The sequence below is a fragment of the Porites lutea genome, chromosome 13 (genome assembly GCF_958299795.1).
Source record: "Porites lutea chromosome 13, jaPorLute2.1, whole genome shotgun sequence".
Taxonomy (NCBI): Eukaryota; Metazoa; Cnidaria; class Anthozoa; order Scleractinia; family Poritidae; genus Porites; species Porites lutea.
In genome coordinates, this window is record NC_133213.1 from 9,473,277 (window position 1) to 9,491,716 (window position 18,440).

Below are 18,440 nucleotides of genomic sequence, written 5' to 3' on the forward strand. Positions count from 1 at the left end.
TATACCACCAGTTATTTTAAGCTTGTGGAATTTCAGAAAATTATAATTATGGTTCATATAAAATAGGAACAGGCCCCACTGACTCCTTGCCCTGCTCGGTTTCAGCTTAAGAACGATGGTCAGGAAAAATCGAGAACAATCTTAATTTCATGGTAGGAGTTAAAAAAATAATTTGTCCATAGATAGCTTTTAGGTAGACAAGAAACCTAATGTAGATTGTTCCCGCTAGAAGCCTTTTATTTGTGGTTTTCGATGTCGGAGTCTCAGACTGCCCCTAATTTTTTACTTGAAATTCGCTAACATCAACTTTCCTCGTGTGCGCAAAGGAAGGCGCATGGAGAACAACTCGGTACGTGTAAAAACCTGAGTGGGGAGATTTTCGTTTCTTATTTCCTATTTTCCTTAGCTAGTATAGCTCTGTTACGTTGACGTCTTTGAATTTCTTTGTGTCATGTCACTTAGGAAGATTGCAAGTTCTTTTCAAATACGTCCGTCCGAGGATGAGCCGATTTATAAAGATTTCTGTATACAGCTTGCCCTTATAATTTAACACAAATGATAAATATTACTCTTCTGCACTGCCTTTTTTCTATGTCGTCACGGAACGAGACACTAAAAACGGCTGTGCAGCAGACTACTATGAGTACGGACATGTATGCATACTAAATCAGTGAAAGGGCTGAGATGAAATCCTACAGACCCCTGCGAACTGAAAGATCATAGACAACACGGCTTATTGAAAAGAAACATGCTTTGACAAAAGTTTCCGCGATATAAATGACCAAATGCCGTTCTAAGGTAAAGGAATCGTGTAGTTCTAGTATAACTTCAGCTAATGCAATGCCTACCTCAGTTATAAATTCCAGAGTAGTCTTGATAGTTCGCTTGATTTGTCACGACGAAAAAGTCTACGAAGAAGTCATATTTTGCAAAATAAGTCACTGTAAAAGTCAGTTGCATTTTCCTTCACATAATAACCGGACTTGCACAACCTTACGCTTACCTATAAGCAACAATCAACCCTTCTACCAAAAAGAAATTAAACCTATCTGATTTTTCCCTTTCTTTAGCTTTCAGTTTCATTTTGATCAAATTACGTCAACAAAAGTGACGTAAGTGCTTCCAGAAATAGCTCTCGAAATGCAGCCATCCAATGAAAATTTGAAAATAATAAAGCATAAGAGGGATTAGCCTGAGGGAGTAAAAACGACTCAAATTAAATTAGGAGTCAAATTAAATCTAATATACAGTTTTGTTATATTCCTAGACTTTCACTCAACTAAACAGGGACTGCCATTGGTTGATTCTTGGTCACGTGGCCTTGCCTAAAATTAAATGTATCCCGATCGTGATACATTAAGCAATGTACCCCGCTCGGGATACATTGCAGCACGTGATCAAAGCATGGTGGAAAGTGGCGTGAAAAAAGGCGGGAAAAATACTGTCAGGTACTGCCAGTTTTCTTTTTCGTGAATGAACACAACAACACAAACACGAAGCCTCAAGCTAAAAAGCAACGATTTAAAATGTTATCCAAGAAGTTCCCAGAAGAAAAACAGCAGCTAGTGGAGGAAAATAATGTAGGGAAGGTACTTTGTAAATCATTCATTCAGCGGTTTTGAGAATTAAATTTGTGTTGCTATAAATACCGAGTCGACTGTTTTGGTTCGCTCCGGTTATTCTCTTGTTGCTGTTGAAGTGAAAGTGTAGAAATATAACAAAACACTTAATGTCAGGTCCCTCGGGAAACCAGTTAGTTTTGTTTTCCCTCGAGTCCCCAGATGTTTCTCTCACTGTTTCGGATCCCAAGACAGAACTCTCGCCTGCTACTATTTTTGCAACCGTTTACGTGCTCCGAAGCCATACGTCACGTCATTAGTGTCGAATCATGTCTGAAAATCCGGGTAACAATGAAATCAGCAGTAATAAAGGTAGCCGCTCAATAGAGGTTTACTTTCCCATTCTTTTCTACAAGTATTTCGGAACTTTGATTACTGGCCGCTTAATGGAGGATGGCCGCTTAATAGGTGAGCAGAGTTTGGAACGTTCCTTACAACCCCAGGCCCCCCGTTACAGGCCCCGTACCATATCAGGCCCCCCATACCAGGCCCCCCCCATTCCAAGCCCTCCCATATCAAACCCCCCATTTCAGGCCCCTTACCATATCAGGCCCCCAACTTCAGGCTCCCATTCCCATATCAAAGCCCCCATCCTAGGCCCACCATTCTAAACCCCGACGATCAATACGAGGCCCCTCGTTAAAAATTGTAACAAGACTAATAATAACTAGAACCACTACGTGGAACTTACCGGGGCCCAGTGAGACATGGGATTGCATAGTTTACCTCTCGCACCCCTCCCCCCTCCTCTGTGGAGGCTTATACTTAGTCTGAATTAACTCATGCAGAAGAAAAGCAACAAAATGCATGAGAAAGGAGGATGTTGTTATAACGGTCTGTGTTATAGTACTGTTTTTACACTGTGATGTCAATAAGTGTGATCTGTATAAGGTTTTTATTTGTTTTTAAGTTTGAGTGAAAGAGCAAAAATCACTGACAGTTTTGGGTTGAATGGTAATGACAAAGTTTGCAAAGAAGTTTGTTACAGAATTATCACAATTTTGCCTACACAGTCTGCATTACACTTCTCATAGAACAAACATGCATGTTCACGGAGAGCCTGTAGTGTTGAAGAATCTCAGTAAGTGCATGATTTGATGACAGAGAAACAAACTGCATATATGGACATAATAAAATGCTTATTTATTGATGACTGAGTATCTTTTGTTAATTCACTGCACATTGAAATGGAGGCATTTGATTGTAAGGCAGTGGTTGATACATGGTGGCATTCATCAATATGACCTATAGTAATTGTAGAGGAAGTATTTCTTTCCTGAACTGGGTAAACAGTAGTAAGTGGTGCAAACTGGCCTTGATTAGATTCTACTATTTGTATAGTAACATTTAATGCATCTGCAACTGCTTGAATGATAAGTGCATCAGCCCATGTACCTTGAATACACATATTATTCAGATATCTTAGCCATGAATTTTCGGTATTGCTTCCAATAAATCTCTCTGGTTTGTCTCTCATAAATTGAACCCTAGCAGTTTGTATATGCATATGATGGTTGCTATTGCCATATGATTGATGTGTTACAGATCTAAAGAAACAATCACCTGCACTGTCAACATCTATTGATTGTAAACCAAGTTCACCTAATCTTGAGTGCATCAAATTCTCAGAGGAAATAGGAGAGATCAACTGCATTGTTGAGCTGTGATTTTGCATAAAAGGTCTAATTATTACTTCATGATGATCAGTGTTGTATTGAGTAGGTCCTGGCATTCTTCTCAACATCTTTACTTAGTTTGAAATCAAATAATTGGTCATATGGCTCACACAATTGCAAGAAAACAATGATAAATATCAACGAGCTTTACATTTTTTCATTATCCTCTGATAATGTCTGCTAAAGAAAGACAACAAATAAGCTTTCTTGGGTATAGCCATTTTATTTAAGTTAATTATCTTTGGATCGCATTTGTTATTACATTTATATCGTGCATGATAAAGTTTTCTCACCTTATTAACATAGCGATGGAGCTTTATAGACTTCGGTATGTCAATAGTCGAAATCTTTTTGAAGACAAATTTCTTCAACATGCTAATCTTCTTGTTGAGACCTCTAAGAAATAGCAGTGGAATTCTGCTCGGTTCACGAGCACGTCTACATCGCCTTGTAGCACGTTTTTTTTAAGACGATATACAGTTAGCTTTGATAAGTGTTCGCTTTGATTCTCGATAAATTTCACGATGGAAGGTTCACTCAATGTAGATAGCTTTGATAAGTGATTAACTCTTAAGTGATCGCTCGTAAATTTGTCTCTCCAAATATTCACTCTTAAACTTTCGCTCATAAACTAGTGCACCGTAAAGGTTGGGGAACGTGTCGTTCCCCACAAAGCTATAATCTTTCTCTTGACTGTCCTCCATGCCTCGTGCTTTTCAAAATGGCGGATAAGATTTCAGTGAGCCAGCGATATACAGTATCTCAGTCAGCGATATATCCCTAACAATGTAACGTTGAAAAAAAGACAGAAACCGTCTGCATTCTAAGACCGGTGCCAGCCTTCGGCTGGGCCCCGGTAAAAATACCAATGACAATAATAAAATTCTTATGACATATTTGGCGAAATAGTGACTAGGCATAGTCGGCAATCGGCTGAATATTATATCTCGTCACTTGACTTGCCTACATGTCGAGCTCAGAATTTTACTTGAGCTCAAAGCGCGAGCTAAAAATTCTTAATGTTTTAGATGGCAAAGCGAGTGAGAGAGCCGGAAACTGTAAGTTTATCTAACAAAAATGTTATGCTCGAGCCATGCGTCACGCATAGTATTCATTGTTCTGTTGTCTGATTGTTGTTGTTGCTTTTCGTAGTTGCCTTGTAATTGCTTTGCAAAAAAAGCATGAAAATGCTACAGGGGCACCCAACGACGGTTTCTTCCTAAATGCACTGAAAAGACTTTTAAGGCTAGGCTATCCAGATCCCAGAGTACTTTTAGATCTCTGGAAATGCATTCTCAGTGGCGCTATAAAATTTGTATCTGTTCGGTCATCCTAGGGCAACCCAAGACTTTTCGAAATTATTAGGGCTTCAGCATTACTTTCCAGAAAATTTTAGATGTAATTTAACGTTTTACGGAAGTGACAATTTTTCTAATTCCTCTCTTTATCGCATTTTTGAAACCGAAAAGTTTAGGTTTCCTTCTTCTACGAAAAATAGCCAAAAGTGGGGAGTGAAATGTGAAAAATTAAACTTCAGAAAATCGTAAGGAATTTGTTAGGAAAGCTTCGAAAATTGTACGCGAGCAGAATAGTCAGCTAGAAACTTTTAGCCGTCCTCAAGTAATGGAAAATTTTAGGCAATATTTGCTTCTCCGAACAGATATTTTACAGAAAACAGTTGTTGGGTGCCCCTGGTGCTAGTAGCAATAAAAGTTCAAGCCTACTTCATCACTCTATTTGTATTTTAGATCTGTTTTAGGTTAAATGTAAATCACTCTTTTGTAGATGAGGAGGTCACTCTGATACCCCGTTAACAGGATTATAATCGTTTTTTACCTGCACCAGAATTGAAAGACTACGGAGGCCCTAATCATTTTCGACTTAACAGGTTGTAGAAAAACTTGCATGGGTTAAGTTCGTTTGAACCATGTGACCTAAGAAAAATTTGCTTTATTTACGTGACAAGCTATTAGGGTCAGTGGGGAACGGGTTAACCGGTTCTGCCGTGTTACGGGCTCGAAAATCGTTTAATAAGAATGAGCGAGACCAGGTTTTATTTAACATGCGAGACTGAGCCCCCAGCCAAATCCTTCTCTTCACTAAAACCGCTGGACGCTTGACCTGGTTGAGGTCATTGTTATCTAAGGTCTTCCTATTGGCTCCTGAATACGTAAAAAATTATTTCAACAAGCCTACGGCCTACCCTTTTCGGGCCCCCGCTTTCGCACGAAAGGAGATCGAGGAAAATGGGCCCTCGAAACCACACTAGATATCAGACGTTCCTTTTCTTTTCTGACAGTATTTTGTCATTTTTTTTCCCTGCGGTATGCTTTGGAGTCGGCTGGTAAACATTGCCTGAAAAGTCTACCCTTTCATATATTCCAATTAGTGAAATCTATGTCCTTTCATATACCTGAAGACTTAAAAAGGTACTGCCTTGGGTTCGGTTAAAGCCTCCCCATGAAGGCTGTCACAGGGAGCTTCCCCGAATTTTGACTGAATTTCCCTGATGCCCGATGTTAAGTTGTGTATGTACAATGTCAAACCACACGCTTCATATCGCTTGACTACACGAACAAACGATACAAAGCCCTGCTACAAAACCAGACCCCACTCCTTAAACTACACCCAACAGAAGTTCGTATGTAAATATGTTCCAATGCTACAAAAATCCACGGTCTTTTGTTTGTTTTTTTTTTTCTGAAAACAACAACCATTGGGCTGAAAAGCTCTAAGCTAATCCTATGATAGCTTAAAAATGAGAAAAATAAAAATATGAAGAACAACATCAGGCCATCTCTAATGTCGCGACACTATAAAATTCCATGGAGTAAGGTTGCAAGGTCTGCTTATGTTTGCTTGTCTTTTCCGGGCTTCCACCTTGAGTGCACCTTTACTTATCTAAGCAGGCTTCATGCACGTGTTAAGTCTATTTGTCAGTCTTCTGCTGTACGGCTCCACGGTTACTCAATACCCATCCACCGCGTCGGTAACAGGGAGAGGGCATGATCTCAGGCTACCGCGTCGGGACGTTTCTCCTGTTCGTCGTCGTTGCTCCGTTTAAGTTAACATAAGTTCTGGGTCATTAAGAAACAAAATTTTCCACTTTTGAAGCAGAATTTATTACGTGTCCACTTTACATTCAGTAAAATAAATGACGGAGGTGGGGGGGGGGGGGGGGGCATGGCGGGGGTGGTATGACAATTTGGGTCACCGACGAGAGCCGCGTTGTAACTGCGAGTCCTCAATTTTGAATAGAAACACTACATATACGCGCAGAATAAATAGCTGAATAAGTAATTCAAGTATGATAATACCTATACATTCGCAAAAAGTTATCGACCTTGCTTATAGTCATCACAAGCTAGAGGCTCGATTTTATTGCTCACACCAGGAGCCTTATTTCTATGCTGATTAACACTTATTGCGGTCAAGCGCTGAGAGTGTGTTTATAGTATTCGAACCTCATTCGACAAGTAACTTACGGTTCCTTTGTCACCACTGTCAATCATTAGTAAGGTTGATATTCAGGGGAGATGTATTGAATGATATATTTTTTGTAAGAATTCTCTTCGCGCCAGAAACATTCGGAACGCTTTGGCCGGAATGGTTTATTTTTCCTGGCCGATATTAGCATTACATTCGCATTTCCGTTGTATATTCCTTGCGATCGTTGCTGGGATCTGCAGTTGGTGCGCGTAAGTCGGCGATAGTTAGCGTTGTTGATTATGACCCGCGATTATGATTCCCCGATGATGTGGCAACCTCGAAGCAAAAAGGTTAAATACGCTCTATGGCAGGTACAGATCTTTTTATATTCTTAAACTGCACGTGCATATACACTGTATGCATATTTGCTCATCGGCGAATAATCTGAGTTTTAAAAACCCAACAGAAGCAATGATTTCACACATTGACGCTTGTGTGAGGGTCTGAATGGGGGGGTCCACTTGTCGGTTGTCGGTTAAAATTCAGTAATTTTGTCGGTAGTCGGTTAAAATTTTCGATCTTTGTCGGTAGTCGATTAAACTTTTCGATTTTCGTCGGTTGTCAGAAAATCTCAGTTAATAAGTGCAAACGCTTGTTAATCAATATTTTTTTATGTATTTCACCCACTTTTCAAGACTTTGATCCCTAAGGAAGGAGTAAAACTTGTAAGAATGCATCATTTGATTGCGTCTAAACCGTTCATTAACTCTTGTTTTTTTATGCAACATGATTGTTTATTTCATCATTGTTTGCCAAATGAATATAGTACTGATAAAATCACCAAAGCTTTTATTGTAAATGCGAACTTGGTTTCCCTGTCGACTACAGGCTACAGTAAAAAGTAATTAATTAATTAGTGAACTCTAGCTTTTGGATACTTAAATTATTTTTAGTGAAAAACTGCAAGGGGTAACAGGCTGCACATCTATCCCTCTTATGTTTTGGTTCTAACAAGCATGTCCTTTGCCATAATTTTCCTTTCTCAAAGAAATAGCACTTTAGGTGGTTCTTTAAAATTTTGGCAAGGTAGTGGTTAGTTTTGTATGAGATTCCACTTTTTCATTAAAGCCTCTTTTTTATAGACACGAAGGGCTGGTATTGTGTCACGAAAGGCAATATTTTAGTCTTTTTCTTCCTGGTTGTTTTGTTTCAGGAGCGCTGCCTTCCTTTCTGTGAGTTTTACTTCTAATAGCAATTTTTCTTTCAAAATTGTGTGGCTAGCCTCTGTCCATCAAGCGTTTTTGAAATCTGTAATATTCTTCCTCAGAGGAGTTTGTTCGTAGGATTCCCAAGGCTTCTCGTTTGTCAAACAGGCGGTTTAACAATTGGTGGGTGATAAGAGCTGAAAATGTATATACTGTAAGGTTTCTGTTTCAAAGGTGTCTTTACGTCAAGGATAGCTTTTTCTCATTTTTCGCTGAATGTTGTACCTTGGTATACAACCGTTTCTAAAAAGAATGTCTCATTTTCAGATATTTCGGCCGTGAATTTTGTAGTAGGGCATGTAAGTTTACTTGTTCCGCGAAGAAAGCTACGATGTCTGGTTTACTTATGTCCCATAGGGAAAAATGTAAACTATGTAGCGTTTTCAAACAGTTGGTCTAAAGACGGTTTTGCTTAAACTTTGTGTTTCAATATGTGCCATGAAAATGTTGGAAACGAAACTGCTGTCTTTGTGCTCATCGCGGTAACGTGGGTTTGTACTGATAGTTCTTTACATTAAACGGGAAAGAATTTTCTTTGAGGATTAATCTAAGCAAAAAACGTTCGGTTTTTTCACCTTTGAATTTTGAATAAAATTAATAAAGTCGGTAGCATCTTTAAGGTGTGACTTTGTGATTTTGATATTGGCTGTAGCAATGTACAGTACCTGTATCAACAACAAAAAAGGGAAATTTTTTCCCTTAGGCCATCTGATGAGTCATAAATTTAAAGAGATTACTTCCTCGAGCTAACGGTTAGAAAAAAAAAAATGCAAAATGTTCTTTTTTTATGGAAACCGTACAGTTTTTTTTATATCCATTTGTAGTTGAATAAACAAAGAGAGCACTCATTCTAAATATTTTAAACCGAAAAGTCTCTATATGTAGGGATTTCCTCTCCCTCTATCGGTCTACAGGCGGCACCCCCAGACTTCATGAGGTGACGATATCCATTTGTAGTTGAATGAATAAAGATACCACTTATTCTAAATATTTTAAACCGAAAAGTCTCCATATGTAAGAATTTCCTCTCCCTCTATCGGTCTACAGGGGGCACGCCTAGACTTCTTGATGAAATGTATTTGAGCCAGAACTACAACACGCTGTAAAGATTGCGCTTAAAACTACACTTTCAAGCAAGAAAAGTTTGTATTCATTAGGCATAAATTCCATTTAAAACAGTTGTCTTAACGGTAAGCAGTGTCAAAGTAGTGAGCGATCACTCTTCCTTCCCGTATCCTTTCCCCATATCAGCTAAATCATGCGAACGACACCGAGGAAGCCTATTTAAAGGCAATGAGAGAAAGATCAGGTAAGATTCGATAAGATATTTGTCCTTTGTGACTTATCCTTGAGATGATACTCCAAATACGCCAGGAAGCTGAGCGGCTTTCAATACGGCGGGAACTTTTGCTTCACTAGTTCTCAAGGGTCAAAAAGAAATACTACGTAATGTTTGAGATTATGCGCTGCCTGGGATGTAACAGACTCTACAAAGATACCGCAGAATTCTCGCAAATCGGGGGAAACAAGGGTCTTTGAGATTTTATTCAGACTCAGACGATGCTGGACACCCCGGGTTCTGCACACCATTTTGTGCTAGTGTATTTCCGTCGGTTTGGATGTAAATTTACAAAAGCGTGACCGGTCTTGAAAGCAACGGGTAGAGAAAAACTGGACTGGCTCTATTTATTCTCGGAATAATAAATGCACCGCCAAATTCAAAGAGTTGAATTAATTCACCGCGTTTTGATATGTAATTTGTTGGGATTAGTGCACCTGATTTCGGTGGGGCAAAATGACTTCGAAGGTTCATCTTACTCTCTTTCTTCTCTTCGCTTGTACCGTGACGGTTTCTGCAGTTGAAGATAATTTTCAAGGCGAAAATGGTGAGAAATTAAGCCAGCAGAACTGTACTTACGAGATTAACAAGTAAGTAATTTGAAGTGATGATGAATATTTCAATAGGAGCTTAGTTATATTTTCAAACAGTTCGATTTCTAAATTTTCGGATATTGAATAATTCCTCGTTTCTTCCATTTATTCCCGTAGCCTTTTAACTTATACCATTTCAAAGGCCGAAGAAGAGACCAGAGAATCTGCTCTTGCACACATAATTGAGAAGATATTGAAGGAATCAGAAAACGATACAATTGCCCATGAAAAATGTTGCCTCTATCCTCCGGTGAACCTTCATTGGGGAAAAACATTTTTTCCAAGCGAACGAAGGGAAATTAATTCCTTTTATTATCGTAATATAATCACACCACTCATCGTATTCGTGACTGAATTCCACGAAAGGAATTTTTAACTGTTTTCGCGTCGTATCCACTTCAACAACCTCAACATCATACAAATCCTTGTCTGTTTTGCGTTTTCGTTCCACTTTCTCCATCTTTTTTTCGCGGAGCTGACAGAATTCTTCCCCAAAACGCCGTGAAGGACATGACATTCGCTTCGGTCAATCTCCCATGTTTATTTGCGATGGTAATGCGCCTATCAATGTTAAGCCGGCGGGTGGGGGGGGGGGGGGGGGGTAGGCAGGGCGGGGAGGCAGGCAGGGCGTGGAGTGGGGATTTGACATTTTTCAAAAATTTGCCGTCAAATTCCCTGCCCACGGGCAAATCATTCCAGTGAACGGCAACCAAATTTACCCACCCCGGGCTGCACATTGCTGTCCATCCCAAGGCTGGACCCAAAAAAGGCACAATAAAAATATCTCCAAATAAGACTCTGCAATCTTTTTATTTATAAACGTTACTGCATCACCAAGGATACATGTTCATGTTAAAGCTGCAATTATACGTGTTAACCATTCAATCCGTGTTTTAATACACTGCATAGAATACAGAAACCTTTAGGAGAAAGTCCACATTTTGTAAGTTTGAATATACCGTTCTTAGTAAAGGGTACAAAGAAAGTCAGTTTTATAACCCTTATACGATGATTGTAGCGAATGTCAGCCATACACTGATCAATTGTACTTGCAAAAATCGACTTGGCTTCTCTTTACTTACGTTTACTTTGATACCACAGTATCTTAAAAGGTTCAGTTGATCACCTTTGGCTTTTTCTCGTTGGCTTCCATGATTTCCATATCTTTCCAGACCGTACGTCGTGTGCGTGAAGTGTGGAAGTGGGGAAACATATGTTCGGTCTCAGTCTCTTTCGTCCGAGTCGGCAGTCAAATCCATCCCCACGTCGGTCCCACTTCGGGCGAAGAAAGATTCAAATATCCCCTCCCCCGGGACAACAAGATTGGTCAAATGCCCTACCCCAGGGCCAACTAAGACAATCAAATCTCCACCCCATGCCCTGCTTCCCTCTCCCCCCCGGGTTTACATTGATAGGTGCATAAAACATAATACCTTTGTGCACGCGCTGTAGCATACACTCCATCTAATGATCACTGAAGAGCAAATGTCCTCATTTGTGGGCAATGAGTTTGATATGAAAAAAACTTTTATGCACGGTCATGTATCACGCTTCTTTGTACGCGCATTTTTTGCCGCTACTGCACGACTATGACGTGTGCCAGGAAGTGCCTACTTTCATTCAAATGTTAAAGAAAATATGCTAACCTTTGACTAATTGAACGAGGCGGAACTGGAGAAAGCGAGAAAAAGTTTGTAGAGGCGCGACTTCACTTTTTGAGTGACGATTTTGTAGCTACCGCCGCCGTCTATTGTTGTTTAAGATTCCTAGTAGTACTTTACATACAGTCCTTAAATTTTTGGTTAATTTCAAGAAATGGTAATTGAGGGTTAACATCGTCCATTTCATGCTAGGTCCATAGAGCTGACAGTTGATGATCAATAAAAGTATGCAAAGATGGGGCGGAATGCAAGTATCATGCACACGTCACGTACAGGGAAGCGAGAGATTACAGATCAATATTTATTTAGGAACTAGAAATTTACAAGACTTGAAAAACTACAAAACTTGATTAATGTACGGGGATGAAAACTGAGTTTGATAGGGAAGGAAACAAATTATGCATTACGCGTTAGAAAGTTATAATTATATTTTCCGTTGAAAGATTATTACATTTTGCGTTAAAAATATTATTACATTTTGGGGCCATTCTTAGTGCATCTTAAATTAGTATTGCAATTTGCGGCGATTCTTACATTTTGCGGCGTAATAGTAGTGTCCTGTAACGAAGTCAGAGTAGTAACAAAGCATAGTGTTACAGCTTTTGCTGGCGTGACCAGAGCTGATTTGACCTTTGCTCCAAACAGGAAAATAGAAAGCTAAAATTGCTACAGAATGCATACAGTTTGAAAAGGACAGAAAAGAATTGTAATGTTATCTGGTGATTAAAAGTGGAATAAACAATGCACGTTTACATTTGCTTGGGCCCTAGCATTTTATTCCAGACTATCAATATTCTTGTCTTCACTTACAAAGTCTTTACCCCTTTTTACACGGGATCTTATGCGCAAGGAAAATATAATTTTGAACACATCAATGAAAGATGTTCACGACTTTGTAGAAAATTCCCTGACCTTGATTTTTTTTTGCTTGCTTTACCTTGACATGTCCCTACCTGACACTCTGTACATGTTGCTTTAAGCAATGAATGTTAGATTGTTAATATAAAATTCTTGACATTATCATTGGCCGCTTTCACACTACAGACGTGCGGATGATTCGGATAAATGGCGTCAGACATTATAATTTGTCTTGATGTGAAAACGGAACGGTTACTTAAAATTGGGACTAATAATCTGTCTGACCTTAACTGTCTGCCGTTATCCTTCCAGAAAGATAGTAAACCCGTCTATTTTGTGAAAAAGACTATTACTTTTAAGAAACAAAATCCAAATATAAGTGAATTACCGGAAACCCAGCTTAATATACATGGGGCCTGATATGGTTAAGGTCGGGGCCTGATATGGTAGGTCGGGGCCTGGCTGGGGCCTGATATGGGGGTTGTAATATGGTATGGAAAGTTCCAACCTTAGTAGTAATAGGTGGCCACTTAATGGAGGCTCAACTGTATACAGAGTGGGATGATAACCATGTATGCATAATAAATCAGTGAAAGGGTTGAGGTGAAATCCTACATGATGGGTACTATCGATGAAAAAGTCCCCTGCGAACTGAAAGATCACAGACAACAAGGCCTTATTAAACAGAGCCACACTTTGACAAACGTTTCCGCGAGATAAATGACCAAATGCCGTTTTAAGGTAACTAGGAACCGTGGAGTTCTAGTAATGCCTACCTCAGTTATAAATCCCCGAGTAGTCTTGACAGTTCGCTTGATTTGTCACGACGAAAAAGAGAAAATCATATTTTGCAAAACAAGTTCAAGTTCAGGTTCAACTGTATACAGAGTGGGATGATAACCATTGATGCATAATAAATCAGTGAAAGGGTTGAGGTGAAATCCTACATGATGGGTACTATCGATGAAAAAGTCCCCTGCGAACTGAAAGATCACAGACAACAAGGCCTTATTAAACAGAGCCACACTTTGACAAACGTTTCCGCGAGATAAATGACCAAATGCCGTTTTAAGGTAACTAGGAACCGTGGAGTTCTAGTAATGCCTACCTCAGTTATAAATCCCCGAGTAGTCTTGACAGTTCGCTTGATTTGTCACGACGAAAAAGAGAAAATCATATTTTGCAAAACAAGTTCAAGTTCAGGTTCAACTGTATACAGAGTGGGATGATAACCATTGATGCATAATAAATCAGTGAAAGGGCTGAGAGGAAATCCTACATGATGGGTACTATCGCTGAAAAAGTCCCCTGCGAACTGAAAGATCATATACAACACGGCAATATTAAACAGTTTCTGCGAGATAAATAACGAAATGCGCGCCGTTCTAAGGTAAAGTAACCGAGGAGTTCTAGTATAACTTCAGCTAATGCAATGCCTACCTCAGTTATAAATTCCCGAGTAGTCTTGATAGTTCGCTTGATTTGTCACGACGAAAAAGTCTACGAGGAGATCATATTTTGAAAACATAAGTCAGTATAGAAGTCAATTGCATTTTCCTTCACAAAATAACCGGACTTGCACAAACCTTACCTTAAGCGACAATCAACCCTTCTACCAAGAAGAAATTAAACCTATGGGATTTTTCCCTTTCTTTAGCTTTCAGTTTCAGTTTGATCAAATTACGTCAACAACAAAAGTGTCAGGTTACCCTAGCAAGCGGGTTAAAGTTAGCTCTCGTTTACAAGCAAATTTTACAAGTAGGGTTACCCTATTATCCGGGTCAACTTTACCAGCTTTACTGACGTGTTTCGTCATGCGTGACATTCTTTGTAACGTCCAAGATTTGAAATAAAACTTGAAGTTCTCGATGGAAAACACGTTAAATTCCTGAAAACAAGGGAAAATATTATCATCGTATGCAGAAAATACCTTATATTATTCAGATGTTTAATTTAGCTCAGAAATTGTGTTCAAATTGTCACGAGATTACTGGTCACGCATGAAGGAGGAAAGTTGTCCGGGGGTAGGCGAGTTATCCCTAGCAAGAGCGTTTACAAGGCAGGTAGGGTAACCCTCTTGCTAGGGTTACCTTAGCACTCAGGTAGGGTTACCCTATAGCGCTATCTAGGGTAACCCTACCTGTCTTGTTAACACGTCAACTACAAAGAGGAGAAATACTAGTATGCGAGTGCTAGGGTAATCCCAGCACCAGGGTTACCCTCCTTGTTAACAGGGCCTAAGAGGAGGGTTTTCGAGGGTTAGGGTTAGGGTTAGTTAGGGTTAGGGATAGGTTTGGTTTTATTTTTTTATTTGTTACAGAAAAATTAGAAAAGTCCTAACTGAGGTCCTGGCTCTATTCCTGGCTTTGATGTTAGTTTTTGCTATATACATACTGAGAAATACTCACCAAAAAGCTATGTCGTAAATTTTCATACACAAATGAGTTCTAGCCAATTAGAGGAGCGAACGATGGTTTTCACAAGTGAAAAAAATGATACGTCCAATAAGAATCGCGAACGATGTTTTTTCACGTGTGAGAAAAATGATACGTCCAATCAGAAGCCAGAGGAAAGTGTGAGTTTCGGGCCAAATTCCCGCCTTTTATCTTTAATAGGCGCTCGCAGCTTGCAGCGCCCCTTGCAGCACCAGACACGTACCCAGTCGCTATTTATTTGTTTTTGGGGTGAGAGAACATTGGGAGTTAGGTTGAGGCGCACAGGATCTCATGGGAAGGTAGGAAGGAAAAAATAGCGTCGCTATTTTTTCCTTCCTACCTTCCCATGAGATCCTGCGCGCCTCAACCTAACCCCCAGTGTTCTCTCACCCCAAAAACACATAAATAGCGACTGGGTACGAGTCTGTTGCAGCACCGCTTCGCAGACATTCAACGAGAAAAGTTTTTCTCGAAGAGTTTTTCTCGTAAAAAAGTGAAGAACATCTCGGAAATTAGAGTGGAATAGTTTCGTTTGTTTCACAGTCGATGAAGTAAACTGTAGAAAGCCGGCAAAACAACAGCGGAAGGGGAAAAAGAGCTTAAGTTGTGCTCTTTATCGGAGCTTCTTTGCCTTCTATTTATATTCAAACCGGCCATTTTACTTAGATTCGTTCATTTTCAATTGTGCATTCAGAACAAACAGTTAAGATTACTATTGTAGTTCTTGGATTACGCAATATACTTGCTCTCATTATGTTTTTAATTCAACAAACGTTTTTACTAATAAGGTGATACTTCGATTTCGTTGTCATTTCGCGGTGTGTAGCGGCAAATTTTAGTATTTTGGAAAGATTTGAAATAAAAAGGCCGCAAAAATGATGACTGTCTCAGTATGTATATAGTAAATACAATATCACATGGAAAGTGCTTGGTTAACTCCTAGTACAAAAAATCCAACTGAACACTGCATGAGTATGTTGTGAAAAGGGGTTGATTTATACATGTGAACTGAACTCATAGTAAAGTTGAATGAACGTGCAGCAAATAATGTTTTACCAAGTTTACAACATTAGGTGCAGCTGACTATTGTAGACTTGAAAAGCTCTGCAGCCTGCTAGTGAACGACTTCAAAAATATCTGATGCCGTAGATCTATCCAAAAAAAGTCGCTGAATTTTTCATTATCTTTTTCCAATATATCGGAGCTAAAAACTCAGCTGTGTTTATAAGCCATCGAGTAACGTATCTTAATATACTTTGTTTTTGAAAGAGTTATTAATCAGTTTTTAGGCAGAGGTATTCCCTCTCCCACCAAAAGATGTTGTCATTCTGGTAACTTGGGTACCAGCGTTTTTTTCTTGCTTGTGTGGGAATCTTCTGTGTCGGCCAGAGGCCGAAGTTACGAGCGGCGGAGCCGCGAGAAATAAACTCTTTTTGCGCAAGAAAAGTCTCTGGTAAACGGGGAATCATTCGGGTTTTAGTGAAATAGCGGTCCGGTCCTTTGCATGAATTTTTTTTTCTCTGGGTTTCACTTTGCATGAATTTTTTTTCGGACATTTTCCCTTGCTTGATTTTTTTTTTGTTTCTTCCCCAGGAGAGGATCTTATTCCTAAAGAATATGCTGACTACTTTAGAAACTTCTTGTGTGACAAGACTGAGAAGTAAAGACCGACGAAATCTTTTAATTCAGTCAGCTATAGAATCAAGCTTTGAAGTTTATCCGTGTGGGATTGACTTATTATTGTATTAAATTGCAATCGTTTATTCTGGTCACTTAGGAAGTGAACAAGTTAATTATGTTGTGAGTATAGTGAGCTGCTGAAGGTTAGTTGGTCAGTTAGCGACGGACAATTATAAAAGTGATGGGGGGTGGGGGGGGGGGGGTTGGGGAGTTTTGGCTCACGACAATTTTTTTTCTGGCCGCTTGCCTGTGCAAGAATGTTTTTTTGAGTACAACCCTTTATAGAAATTTTTTTCCGAAAAAAATTGCTTCCTTCCCTTTATCCATTAAGTTGATTGAAAATAACGCTGCTTTGTTTTATTACAGACGTTGTATTTTGAACGTGACTTTTACGAGGCTGCCAATATACCGAACCAGGACTCCAGTTAGGACTTTTCTGATTTTTTCTGTAAGCAAAAAGAAAATAGGTAAAAAGAACAAATAAGCAAATAAAACCTAACCCTAACCCTTGCCTTCCATGATTGCTACGAAAACCCTCCTGTTAATGGTCATGTGACTTGCAAGAAGTGAAAATGGCAGGAAAGCGAAAAATTGTCTAGTCCTGCGTTGAGTCCTGGCTGTGATGTTAGTTTAGGGACCGTCATAAAGTACAGGGGGGGGGGGGGTGGGCTATGAATTTTTGTTTTTTTTAAGTACTGGTTTTCAGTGGCCCACCTCCGAGTTATTTGACAAAATTGGGGTGGCCCACCCCTGGAGTGGCACATAAAAAACTAGTGACCCAGCCCCCAACCAAAACCAGTAAGGCTGATGTGGATAGGTACGGAGCATTGGCTTACCACTTTAGTCAGAATCTCCAAAAAATCTTTGAGATCGAAATGTTGTAACACGTTGTCCCACCCTTGAACAGAATTCATCTTCTATGCCATCATTCACTTCTTGTTCATCGTCATCATTGTCTTCCTCTTCTTCGCTGGAACTTCCAATTTCTTGGAGAACTACATCGTAGTTTTTGCTGCTGCCATCATACTCTTTGTCGCCACAGTCATTGTTGTCATCACCATCAGTATCATCTGCGTGAACACTATCATAGTCATCCTCATCGTCATCTGTCTCCTCCTCGTGTTCGCCATCATGAAAACCAACATTTTTCTTCCACGTTAACCTTTCTCGCAGCTTGCTCAATAGCTGCTTTGTCAAGCTGGGCTTTGGCTAAACAAGCTGAAATTAATACTAGCGTCTCGTTTTTCTTCATTTTCTTATTTCCCAATTGGTGCTTTTCCAGAAAGAGATTCAGAGCTGATACTTTTAGCTTTTTCAATGTCCCCGCCATGAAAATTTCTTCCCAGTTGTAATCAGCGAACTTCTTTCGGGAGTCAGTTTCTCTCTGACGTTTTCTGTCATCTTTTCAATTCGATTTCTTCACTTCAAGATATTGGAGGTGCTCGAGGTACTTTCGCACATGTAATTCCTGAACAGCAAAGGTTTTGCAAAACTCAGCAATTGAGACACTGTCTTCCAGGGTTAGTTTTCTTTCTTTTACATGCCTTTTAATCTGAACCCTTGGTTGATAATCATCTATCTGTCTGGAATGTCCTTCTGGTGATGTGATCGGAGTTTCGTCAAATGATAAATATTTCAGATCTGGTAGAGCGGTTTATGAACACACAGTAAAGCTTTGTTCTAAATTTTATACTATAAAAAGTTCCCCGCGCGACTACTCTTCAGCTTTAAAGACTGTACATAACTGTTAGAAACAAAATATTTAATATGTAAATTCCTGTTGTCATATAAAGTTGGATTAATGTGGAAAATTAGATTTATTGTTAGAAAAAGATTTTAGTAACGTTTGTAGTGATATGTGAATAATTTAACATGACCCACCCCT

General features: G+C 39.4%; 1 protein-coding gene and 1 pseudogene across 1 annotated transcript in view; both read right to left on the bottom strand.

Moving 5' to 3' along the window:
* Nucleotides 1–18,440, bottom strand: part of LOC140923406 (uncharacterized) — a 110,031-nt gene that overhangs the window by 35,694 nt on the left and 55,897 nt on the right. The window lies entirely within an intron of this gene.
* LOC140923473 (uncharacterized) overlaps nt 1–18,440 on the bottom strand; it is a 54,882-nt pseudogene that overhangs the window by 20,143 nt on the left and 16,299 nt on the right.